Source organism: Taudactylus pleione, unplaced genomic scaffold, assembly GCF_031769625.1.
Source record: "Taudactylus pleione unplaced genomic scaffold, aTauple2 ptg000066l, whole genome shotgun sequence".
Taxonomy (NCBI): domain Eukaryota; kingdom Metazoa; phylum Chordata; class Amphibia; order Anura; family Myobatrachidae; genus Taudactylus; species Taudactylus pleione.
In genome coordinates this window covers 9,489,500-9,502,989 of record NW_028284468.1, presented here as the reverse complement: position 1 = coordinate 9,502,989, position 13,490 = coordinate 9,489,500, and the positions used below count along the sequence as shown (strand labels likewise).

Genomic DNA, 13,490 nt, shown 5'->3' with positions numbered 1-13,490 from the left:
AGCATGAAGTTATTTTGTAAAACTACTATAGAATAACAGTGACTGTTCCCATTGTGATGCCTTTTTGCTGTAAAAGCATTTGGTTTGCTAAAACGGTGCTATATAGCTAATGTGTACCTGTATATTACCTGTGTTATATTTTAACCTGCTCGTAATTCATTGTGAAAGTAATTGATGCCTTGTTAATGTAAGAGTATTTTTATCATCGAGATTTAACATACGCAACAATGGTGCTACAGACATCAGCTCCTGTCATCTGTTTAAAAAATGTCAGTTGGGAGCTGACTGCCTGGAGCGGCTGCTCATTGGCTGGTTACACATGGGTCCCAGCCAATGAGCGTCTGCTACATGTAAAGTGGCCTCTGATTAGCTGGTAGCCCCTGGGATGCGCATCAGCCTGGGATTTTTAGGTCGGTGTAAAAGGGGTATAAGTTACATTCGTATAACCACATAGTTAAGCTGGGTACACACTTAAATGTTGTAACAATAGACACGATTGTCGTTTCAATTTCACTCATCGCAGAACACTCGATATAGAACATACACACTTGCAACTTTCTGAATTACTGCAAAATATATCGTGTTGGAGGATAATTTCTTCTGTACACTATGGGGCTAATTCAGAGATGTGCACTAACCTGATGGTTAGAGCACATCTCTGGTTGTGTCGGTCTGTGCACATGTGTAGTAAGGGTTCTGCGTAATTACACGCAGAGCTGCAGCTGACTGTCAGTGATTGACAGTCTGCTGCTGTTTCTGGGTGAGGAGGGGGCAGCTACGCTCTCAGTTTCCAAAAACAGTGGCATGTCGCCGCCGTTGGTGGGAGGGAACTGCATTCACCGGCTTGAGTGGTCACTCAGCCGGCACAGGATCACACAGATGTACTGATGCTGCATCCGTGAATGCAGCTTGGAACAGTAATGCATGCAGAAGGCATGATACCTCCTGATGCATTACCATAATAGTGCTATCGCAGCTGCTACCATGATGACCTTGAATCACCCCCTACGTGCGGTCGTGCGCACACACTACAAGTTGTGCACCGCATCGTACATCACATCTATCCATCTGACATTCAGCACAACAGATGGGACAATGCGATGAATGACTGGTGTAAACGAAGGATTGGGTATACACACTACAATGGTCGAGCAGATTGATTAAAAGTACCAAGATTGTGCGATATATCGAATAGTGTGCACCCAGCTTTAGTTTCTCATTCAAGTTGCAAAGCGGAGATGTACAGTAATTTCTCACTTGCAGCTGATAAATGTGATGAGACAATAACCAAACACACATGAAGTGCCAACAATTCAGAATATTTTATCAAAGTAAAAATTATAGCATAACCTGAAGTACATAATTTATAACCATGTGTACATTAATTCTGATTATTGTTCAATAGGAGGAACACATAGGGAAGTACTGGTATCATAGGCTTGCCATATCATCCCTATTATTTGGAACACGTGAATTACATAGGTTATGTGGCTGATTGAAACCAGGTGAAATGGAGATGAAGTCAGAAAGCTACAGAATTATGTGTATTTTTATGTGCCTAAAATGAAAGGGATGATATAGCAAGGCTAGGTATCAGGGCCAATAGTAAATTCTCACTGTTTCCACTGCTCCCCCGCATGCCTTACTGCAGGGTACAGGAGAGTGAGAGTGCAGGGAGGCGTCTAACTCTGATAAGAATGAAGAATAAATAGTTTGATCTGTTTTTGAGAAAAACCTGTTATTACAACCCCAGCTGGATTTGTCCAGTGCAGGGGTTAAGCTGGCCACACATCTAAAGATTATCTGTCTAACCAGCCAACTAGTTGATTGGTTGGAATGAAAATCTGGTAAGGAATACAATCAGCAATTTGCTCCCAAACGCCGGAAAATGGACCAAAACTGTTTGAACGAATAGTTTAGATCAAACATTTAACAAACTTGTCTGAACAACCATTTTCATCTTTTTTCTGGCATTTAGGAGCAAATTGCTGATCATCAGTTACTCCCATATGTTACCAGATTTTCATTCCAACCAATCAACAAGTTGGCTGGTTGGATGTAAGTTCGACGGGGAGTTGTGGGTGAGGGGGGTTCTGGATGTGTCACACTGACATAAGAATCTATATAGTAAGTAGAGTGGTCCGCGCTCCAGGCTCTGGTGGGTGGATCTAATGGATGTGTGGTGGAGGAGGGGGCGACTTGGGGGAAAGGTGGGGGATAAGGTGGTGCTGCACGTGGAACAGGAGTACCGGATGTTGGTATATGCTGAAAGAAAAAAGGTACACGTGCACTCCTTAGTGTGTGTGTATGGAGGGGGGTGGAGTGGAGAGGAGGGTGACTGGGGAAGGGGGGTGGGGGGTGGCGTGTATCAGTGTATGAGTACAGTGTGGGTGGGTATGAGGTGTGTAAAGGATGGGCCAGACACTGAATCGAATCCAACCTGTTTATTAGGTGAGGCACAATGCTCCCCAGGTGGTTCCGTTTATGGGGTTGGGGATGGACAGATGGTTCCGTGTGATCCTGGTCAGGGAGTGGGTGGACCCTTTGAGGGGGCTCCTTGTCGTGCAGCCCTTCTGCACGTCCCCTTTGCTGGACCGATGGTCTACAGTCGTATTGGACCAGGATGTATGTGTTGTCAAGGAAGTCCCATACAATAGAAAATGGCGGCGTCCCGCACTGGTTGTAAATGTAACCTACCGGTAGGTCTGCTGTCCCTGGTTCGGTGCAAAGTTGGTATGTTCTCCAGTGTGGGCCTGGTGGTTAATGACACCCTGCGAGCCCACAGGGTGTCTTCTGGACGGGCGCCCGTCACTGCTCTGTGGGTTAGCGTGATGCGGAGGTCCGCGCTGCAGTTCTGCCCCACGTTCCCGTGGGGTTAGTGACGAGCACCAATGGTGTGTTGATGCAGCACAAAAAGTAGAGGAAAACATCATAGAACGTAAGAAATCTAAAATCATACACGACAAGGATAGGAACAACACAACCAGCAACAACATAACCACAGACCCATGCAACAACGACTCTGTACATGACAATAAAGGAACCAGAACCAAACTTCATCCTAAAAATACAAAATGGACAACAACCACTCAGGACATACCAATATACACAAAACTCCAACTTACATACCAGCAATATATGACCAAGATACACGGAGCAAAGAAGACACCCACAGTCACACCAACCCCACTACCAGACTCCACCTCACCTACAAGCTCAGACGCAAGCTCTAACATCTCATTTAGCTTACACGAGATTGAGGAGGATACAGACAACTCACATTACGCCAACCTAGCCAGACTTTCACTGGAGCAAGGGTGGATCAATCCCGTAAGAGGGAACTACACAAGCAACAACACGCAGCCAACAACACACCCAGACCCAACTCCTCCAACAGTGACAACACAACATAACAACGCCAATTCCCAACACCCTACTCCATGGGCGGCACATTTTTTAGATTTAGAGGCAGGCCACCTCGCCTGCCAGAAAACATTAGAAAACCCAACTCCAACGAGGCAGAAAAGAAAACTAAATCAAAGAGACGAGGATGTAGGGGAGGAGACAAACTGAAAACACACAAATTAAGGCCAGACGACACGACACCATCCTCTACAGGCATATTCAACATCAGTGAACACAGCCTATCCAAAGATGACACATCATTACTCACGAAAGGTCTCAAATATGCACCGCACACACAGTTGAACAAATTTGAAGTATACCTGGATCTACAACATTTTATAAGACGACTCACCCTCAAAAGTACTACCTATCTCAACCAGCCATCAAACTACCCACAGAACCAGACAAATATAAACACTCCACACTCAAACCATCCTCCCAATTTTAAAAAGTAGATATCATACAGCGCTCATGAGGATTGAATATTAATCAATTAAAACCAGATGAAGTGCAATGAATAATAAAACTTGATGTTTTAATGTTACGAATAAAATTAATCACATATAAATCTTTAAAACATTCTGTAATAACGCTACCCCCACATGAACCAGGTGTACAGGTGGAAATAATGTCAGAGATGGTAGTCTCTATGACTCCTTGGGTGACAGTGGCAAGATATTAAGTATTCCAATTGGATATGTCTGTAACCAACTCATGATGATAGGGATCCAAAGTGTAGTGGAGCAGCTTCATGCTCTTAATCTGTCCCTTGGAGTGGTGAAACACGGCAGTCCAATAGGTGGTTTAGAGGCTGCTGTAACAGTCCAACTGTCCCTTGGTGATTGCCCATACATATGATGTATGGTCCACGGAGTCTGTTCCAAAGTGAGAGCCGACGTGTAATCAATGGTCCAGATGTATCCTTTAAGTTGAGGGTGCTCAACCACTAACGCGTTTCGCTGGGTAACCCCCAGCTTTATCAAAGGTGATTCTCTATTTGAATAGTGGGGATATTTATATGGAGTCAAAATGGCCCCTAATTGCCCACACATGAAAATAATTGCACTTCATCATCAAACTAAAATATAATAATAAATGCATCCTACTTTCAATATTAAAAGCTACTAGTTAGACAAAACTTCCAGAAACATATAGAAATTGAATGTATAATAGAGGTAATTTTACCCCGGGCTTACCCGTCTGTACATATTGTCATGCCGATCACATGGTATCAACATGGGACCACGTGATACTAGTAATCGCGTGGTCACATGATCTCCACGCTGACAAGGGCAGTGTGCCAAGTCCAGCGTCAACACACATCGTGAGAAGAGGAAGCGGAAGGACGATTCTGCGATCCTTCGCCAGCACACATGTGTCACGTGCCGGTGATGACCAGCGAACATCTGCAAACACTGAGGTCACACTCCAGCATCCTCCACCCCCAAATCTCCCCGCAATCCGCAAAATCATCTCGTCACATGATCAGTCTATTACACGTGATCGTCACGTTGTAATGATGAATGCCCTTCACAAAAATGGCGGATGTTGTGACATTAACCACACATAATAATTAAGTTATACTAAGGAGATAGGGAAAAGGATTACTTGTTATCGCTTATATATAGTTTATGACTCTAATATTCCACATATTGTATCTAATTACCAATCATATTGTGACTATAAGTCATAGAACTATCACAGAGGTATATTATTTGCCCTTATTAAAAATGGCGGATTTGCTATCACATAATCATACCATTTGAGATATAGATAAAAAGACTTTATATTGACCCTTAAATGTGATACTAACAATACACAATGTGTTTCAATAATAAATTTAGACTGCAGTAAAAAAAAAAATAGGGACACCCCAAAAAATTTACTTAAAAATTGGGGTGCCAAAAAAAAAATGGAGAAAAATTGTTAAACAATAGGGAAATAGGTTCAGGGCTATTCTGTATGTATGCGGCAGGTGTTTTGAAGAATAGAATTATAGCGGCAGGTGCACAAATGCAGAATTTTAAAAAATTTACTTTAGGGACATCAAAATATCCTAGTACAAATTTTCATGTACCCCAAATCTGATGGGACCACTCAAAAAAATGAAAAAAAATAACCTAAGTGCTCTTCTGCACCACTTCTTCAATGTCGGGAAAAAAACACCTGCTGCGGCTATTTAAATCCCCGACTTTCAATTAAAGGCTAAAACGGGGGTACCCATAGTGATCCCCCATGTTTTTACAACTTTAGGGGGGTCTTACAATTATTTTAAGGAAAAATTCGTAACTTTACGCAAATCCAACTTCGGAGTTTCCCGTTTTCATTAATTTTATATAGAATACGGGGATAAGCGGAAGCGCGCACCAGACTTAACGCAGAAAAAAACTTCGATATGAAACGTTAACTTCGGCAGTGAAGTTAACTTTTCGTATTGAATACCCCTCATAGAATCTTAAATCCTCTCTCTCTCTTTGTCTCAGCTACATGCTCACAGGCTATCAGACCTTCTCATGCGGTTTCACCCCACATACATAGCAACACAAAGACACAAGGACGACCTCCTGGCTACCATGCCATGAGGCTCTAACACACAGCACACTCTCTCTCTATACTCACACATGTATTTTCACATAATCACATCCATACACACATAATTGTTTTCTCCGATAGATTGCCCTCCACAATTTATCTATAGACTAGTAGTCTCGCCGGATGTGCAGGGGGAACAATTTACCCTTAATTATAGTATCACCCCGACACACACGCATGTACACTTCTCACATACTTCCAGCCATGTGCTTTCTTATAACACCCCTACACACATGCATGTACACTTCTCACATACTTCCAGCCATGTGCTTTCTTATAACACCCCTACACACATGCATGTACACTTCTCACATACTTCCAACCATGTGCTTTCTTTTAACACCCCTACACACATGCATGTACACTTCTCACATACTTCCAGCCATGTGTTTTCTTATAACACCCCTACACACACGCATGTACACTTCTCACATACTTCCAGCCATGTGCTTTCTTATAACACTTCTCACACTACTTCCAGCCATGTGCTTTCTTATAACACATTCGTATACACACGTACACAGAGGATAGCAAAATATATATAACACATGCATACAGTTTCCTTACATACACACATGCATATAAACATATATACATATATTTGCATGATATACTAGTGAAAGATTAAATCAAATCTGCATTGAAGTTTATTTAGCAACTGCATAGGGTTAATTCATTACTGGGATTAAAGTTAGAAAATCACTTCTGCGGTTATGTACTGTACTGCATACTATATTATCCTTTGTATTATTCATATGTAAACCATCTATTATCTTGCAATTCTCATTTATGGAGTAAAATACTTTTTATATCATGTATATGGTGTATAGATAACTGAGTCTGATTTCAAGGTTTAATTAATATGCAATGATACATTATGGGTAAGATATGCAAGAGACTTGATAGATTTGTCAAGGAATATTTGGGTGGCATTGGCCCGGTAATAGCTTGCATGTTTAGCTCACATGGAGCTTTGGTTGTTATGCATAACATAACAATGGCAACTCTCTGTCTGGGTGTTTTATGGTAAAGGACGGAAAAAGTAAAAAGACTTTATGGAAGATTAATAAAGTAATCTAGGGGGTCACAGATGTAGCAATATCAGACAGAGAAAATAGATTAAAGAGGAAAATATTGTGTCATATTCCTATAATTAATTATAATCGTCACTATTGATGAAGAGAAGATTTTGTGTAACTATGAGACCCTCAGAGAGGAGTGGAGGTTGTGCAGAAACCGGAAAAACACACTCTAACAGAGTGTGACTACTCAACTAGTACAGCTGCTGTGGGAACAATTGCCCATTATTGAGCGCCTGTTGTGAAGATCTCTCCACATTATTTCCTTTTCATTTGCATCCTCCCAATTTTACCCTAGCCACCTCAAGGGACACCTGGTCCACACCTTTGAAACATTAGTCATGGAAAACATCAACAAAATAGCAACACCCAATAGCAAAACAATCAGAAACCTCACTCGGAATGAACAAACGGCATTGAACAACTACAAATAAATAACAACCTTGTCATTAAACCAGCAGATAAGGGAGGGGGGCTAGTTATTCTAAACAAAGCAGACTACATCACAGAGGCAGAAAGAAACAAAAAAAGACTTGCGCTGCTGGAGTATAATGAATCACTGTTTAATTAATAAATTCCACAGGGAATATCAGGGTATAGAAATCTCAATAAAACACATATATAAAAACAGACAGATAAATAAAAAGTATATATAGAGGTCTACACCTTTAGAATAATGAGAGCAAACAAATGATAAAAAAATAAACATAACACTGATAGAAAGATATGTAGTATCAAAATATAACCATGGTGGGAAACAATGTATCATTTCCTAAAAACATCAGCTGATGGCTAAAAAAAAGAGATGAACAAAAGTTCTCTTTAAACAGGTAATAAGCCTCCTTGGCACAACAGAGTCTATTGGAGGTTTAAAAGTATTCCCTATGTTAGGGCACAATTCTTCAGTTTGCACACTGGATAATCCCGCTTGTTATATGCAACAACTTGTGTGCATGCACTCACAGTTTGGTGGACAAGTCCTGAATATATTCCCTATATAGGGCACAATTCTCTCTATATATTTTTTATTTATCTGTCTGTTTTTTATATGTGTTTTATTGAGATTTCTATACCCTGATATTCCCTGTGGAATTTATTAATTAAACAGTGATTCATTATACTCCAGCAGCGCAAGTCTTATTTGTTTCTTTCTGGTTCTAATTTATCTGGAACCTTCACAGTAGGTTCCTTTTGGACTTGCAGCGCTGAGGGCATATATATCATCTGTGTACCATTATAACATATTTGGACCTTTTTAAAAGCGCCCTGTGTTTTGCTTTTTGTTACACCACAGAGGCACATCGACTGCTGTCAGACACACAAACATACGAGACGCTCACACAAGACCCGTCCAGAAGACACCCTGCGGGCTCGCAGAGTATCGTTAACCACCAGGCCCACAACGGAGAACATACCGACTTTGCACCGAACCAGGGACAGCAGACCTACCGGTAGGTTACTATTACAACCAGTGCGGGACGCCGCCATTTGCTATTGTATGGGACTTCCTTGACAACACACACATCCTGGTCCAATAAGACTGTAGACCATAGGTCCAGCAAAGGGGACGTGCAGAAGTAAGGGCTGCACGACAAGGAGCCCCCTCAAAGGGTCCACCCACTCCCTGACCAGGATCACACGGAACCATCTGTCCATCCCCAACCCCATAAACGGAACCACCTGGGGAGCATTGTGCCTCACCTAATAAACAGGTTGGATTCGATTCACAGTGTCTGGCTCATCCTTTACACACCTCATACCCACCCACACTGTACTCATACACTGATACACGCCACCCCCACCCCCCTTTCCCAGGGGCCCTCCTCGCCACTCCACCCCCCTCCATACACACACACCAAGGAGCGCACGTGTACCTTTTTTCTTTGACATAAGAATCTGCTGAGGAGCAGCGACACCAATGAGTAGGGACAAGCTATAGATAGAGAGAGGCGGCAGCTGGTCTGACACAGAGCTATGGTGGCTTCTCAGGTGCAGGGCCGGATTCAGGGGAGGGCGACAGGGGCAGTCGTCCCAGGGCCCCACACAAAGAGGGGTCCCCACACAGGGTCGATGTGGCCCTGCTGAGAAAAGGTGTCCAGCGACACCTGTTCCTGGATGGGGGCTGGGCTTAGAAGCCGCGGCTGTTCTACTACATGTAGCAGCACTCTCAGTGCTACTACATACAGCACAGACTCTGAGCGGCTCCCGAGTCCCCTCATCAGCGTCATGTTACAGATGTCCGTGATGCTGAGGAGGGAACCCAGGAGCAGCTCTGTCGGGATACATCAGGTAAGAGAGCTGCTAGAGGGGGGGAGCGGGACAGGTGCCGTGTGGCTGCGAGGGGTGGGGTGGCATTAGTAAACACAGATGCCGTGTGGCTGGGGGGGGGGCATTAGTAAGTAGGCACAGGTGCCGTGTGGCTGCTGGGGATGGGGGGGATTAGTATGCATAGTCGCTGTGGTGCTTGAGGGGGGGGGATAGGCACAGTCGCTGCGGTGCTTGGGGGGGCGTACAGGGGCTGGGGGGGGAGTAGGAACAGGCCCAGTGGTATGTGGCTTGGAGGGGCCCCCCACAACTTAGATGCCTTGGGGCCCCTACAAGCCTTAATCCGGCCCTGCTCAGGTGCCAGGAAGATCTGACATATTGGGCGACCGTGACAGTACACTCAGGGTACATAGTTACAGTCCTAAGTGGGGTGAATATATTGTGGGCAAGGGAGGAGGTGCCCTTTCAGTGCAGGCGCCTCCATTGTCTCCCACAGTTCTGCCCCTGCTGCTAAGTGAACTGGTCTGTGCACAGACCACCACCCTGTGTTGTAATGTAATGTGCATTTCACCAAGTATGTGGCTTATACACCCTGTGAACTACTTATAGAGGCATATGGTATACAGTCAGGGATATGTGGTAGCACAGTACATATACAGTACATGTATACAATACAGTCAGGGGCAGGAGCTTAACTCCTAGAGACAATGGAGGCTCCTGCCTCTGGGTGCCAAGCCCTGAAGGGTCTCTTCCAAGCCCTGAAGGGTCTCTTCCATCTATAGCATGTAGAGCAGCACTTGTGAGAAAAACAAGTGTGACCACTGATCTTCCACTGCAGCGGTGCACCTGCTCCTGCTACAGTGTTGATCTGCTCTGTCCCTGGAGCCTCGCTGACACCTGCAATAGGGGACAGGAAGGACCTTGCCTGATACCCCTCAGCCTGCACTGCAACAAGCGACGGTGCACTTGCCACTGCTGCTAGAGAGTGAGCTGGGACCCGAGACACCTGGTTGAGCTCCTCTCCCATGAACCATCAGTACAGAGAACCGCTAGCCGCTAAACTCTGATTCTGCATCACAACATGCTCACCAGCATATGCTGCTGCAGAGTCAGCTGAAACTCAGTAAGTCTGTCTGACTCTGACCCACTAGCCGTTGTCACACAGCGTACCTGGAGTCCTGGAACAATATTTACATATCAGGCATAATTGTATATGAGCGTCTGTGCCAAATTCAGTGCTACCAAGGCTAACCTTGTAACAGCCACAGCGAAACGCACGTCATTGTCCTGCTGTGTGTCTGGTGCCTTCTGTACAAATTGTGAATACGATATATATATATATATATATATATACACACACTCCATACCATGTTGCACCCCAAAGCTAGGAATGGTGAGTGCCGTGGATTAGTGCTTTTTGTTTTATATACACACTCCATATTTGTTTTCCCTCTTTTTTGGGGGGAGGCACCAAACTCTAACTTGCCTCCGGGCGACTGTGATGAACTTATGCCCCTGGTCAGGGGTATATACTGTATTAGCACAGTACATATAGAGGTATATAGTATACAGTCATGGTATAGTGTGTGTGTGATGTGACTGTACTGTGTTGGGAATAGCTGAAACTTGTGTTGTGGGTTGGGGGGCCCGAAACATATTGGGCCCACCACTTACTAGTTCCTCCACTTGTGGTGGGGGGTAGGCTTTCATATGCAGATGCACGGATCTTCCGTGGCCATAAGAAAAAGCGGCCACAGACTCTATATACATCATAAAATACTTTTAGACAAAATTGGCAAAATGAGTTTCAGATCTATTTCAGCAATCCTGTAAATTATAATTTATACACTACAGTAAAAAGTATCTGATCTTACATGTTATTTCCATGCCCTTCACCCACTCACAATAATTTCTTTCATTATCAGGGTCTCTTTAGAATCTTATACAAAACCTGTTTATTTAATTGATTTCATTTGAGCATTAGATCTCTTATCTACCTTAATGTGTTTTAAAGGACTGCAATTCTTTTTTTACTTAAATAGGTAACATCCATTTTTTTATTATATGTTTAGGGCAGATACTATAACACTATTTATTTATATGCTTTCACTTTTACATGGTACTGTAAGAACTAATTAATTGCTGCTTCATTCTGTTATGTTAGTGAAGAATTTTGTAGAACAAATATCTGCACATTTGCAATATGCATCAGTGGCCGCGATACAATTCAGCGCAATGCTAAATAGCCCCAGGAGGGAGCTCCTAGGGTTATTCAAATCAGCGCGCTGTTAAGTCGGAGAATGACGGTTCTCGCTACTTAACATGGGTGTTTAGTCGCGAGAATTGGCATTCTCCGACTAAAGTGCCAGCCGTGAGGTTGTTAGAGCCGTGCTAAACCGGCAAACAGTCACACGGCCGGCACTTTTGTTGGATTTCTCCTCGCAGGGGGATGCGAGAAGAAATCATTTAGTCGGACCAAACATCGCGCTGAATTGAATGGCTACAGGAGCTCCTTCTCGGGCTATTCATCATCGCTTTGAATTGAATCGCTGAAAATGAGTTTGTTGCATTTTTTGTTGTGAACAAGTAGATACTGTATTATTCCACAATTACCCGATGTATAATAAATTAGTCCAAATTACTATTCTGCCAGCCATCCAACCAGAAACCTCATTCTAAACTAACAAAAAGAAGTAATAAAGACATCTAATCCAAAATATAAATAAAGAGACATTCTCAATATATAAGTGATAATTAGCATATGAATTGTAATAAGTTTCAAATATTAAAACTAATACGGCATATGTTAAACAGTACTTACTGTTCTGAGTTCAGGATGAGGAATGATGTAGTGCTGATCTGAAAGTGAAAGAAGTATATTTTATGATAAGCTAAAAACAACCACACCTCAATGTTTTTCATTAATAATACTGTACAAATATGAAACCTTTCCAATCTTTACAGATGTTCAGACTTCCTCATATTTATATGATGCCAACATACCCATTCAAAGAGGGTTAAAATGTTTTTTACCTGGACTTCCCTCTTAAGTTATCATTATCTTTCTTATCAATTAACTACAGTAGTTCAACACAGGTGACGGCAATCATAAATTAAGAGAGAAGTCCATTTTGTCCCTCCTGGAATGGTTTATGTTGGGAGGAATGTACGAATAGGTAACCCTGAATTGGCTCTGAATCACCCTGACTGGTACCAGTATCACCCTGACTGGTACTACACTAGCGTCAGGAATGTGATCACCCAGATCGCCAAGTCCTGATGTAATGAGGGCAGAGGTGAATATAATACTCATAATGAATATTCTATCACTCTGCCTGTTGTACAGTACCAAACACCTCTCTACTGCCACCACCAGTAGAAGTTACCAAGGAGTCATAGCACTCTATCACAATTGTGCAGTCTCTGCGACACAAACTAGCACTCAGTTACTTGGTCTCCCCCTGAATCTTGCATACAATAGTAGTTATAGAGTAACCTTAGTGCTTCCTCAAACACTGAGTTCTGGAGAATATATGAAAATAGACTAATAATGGAACACTTTATTTACAAAGAGGGAGTACGATGCTTGGCTACGTACATAAATGATGGAAATACAAAGGGTTACAGATTACATAAACAAACATGTGATGACCTTTCAAAATAAAATGTAAAAACTTACACAGCATTAACCATGGCTTATTCTGGGTGTGAGGGGAGGGGCACAGCAGGAATTCAGGTCCAGGCTTCAACTTAGAATTGATCCCCCAAGTCTGACCCTGAACAAATTGTTCCCATACTAACTCTCCCCTCCAATAGTGATGCCATTACGCAGGCTTTGGTGACTAGCTGACTTTTTAACCACTTAACAGACAATTTTGTTTTTACAAAACTGGTCAGAAATTGCCGGGTCCACAGGAGAGTCCGGGGAGTCAGAGGAGATCCATTCTGCAGACACAGACCCTATTTTATTCCTTTCCCTGAAAGTCACTAAAAATCATCAAATCTACATGTACAGTGTTGTTTTACTTTAATTAATAACAGAGCCAATAATGACATTTTGAAAGGCACTGCTGGGTTATATGTAATTATCAGCACATTATCATACTCAGGAAACACTGCACTGTAGGATGTAGTCAAAACATTGACAAT

General features: G+C 42.9%; 1 protein-coding gene across 5 annotated transcripts in view; it reads right to left on the bottom strand.

The window, feature by feature from the left end:
- The window catches only part of LOC148534437 (apolipoprotein L3-like), a 109,160-nt gene that overhangs the window by 31,444 nt on the left and 64,226 nt on the right, over positions 1-13,490 (bottom strand). For all 5 annotated transcript variants that reach the window (XM_088466857.1, XM_088466856.1, XM_088466858.1 and 2 more), the window contains exon 3: positions 12,163-12,200. The gene's annotated coding sequence lies outside the window, so the exon portion shown is untranslated. The remainder of the gene's footprint in view (positions 1-12,162; positions 12,201-13,490) is intronic.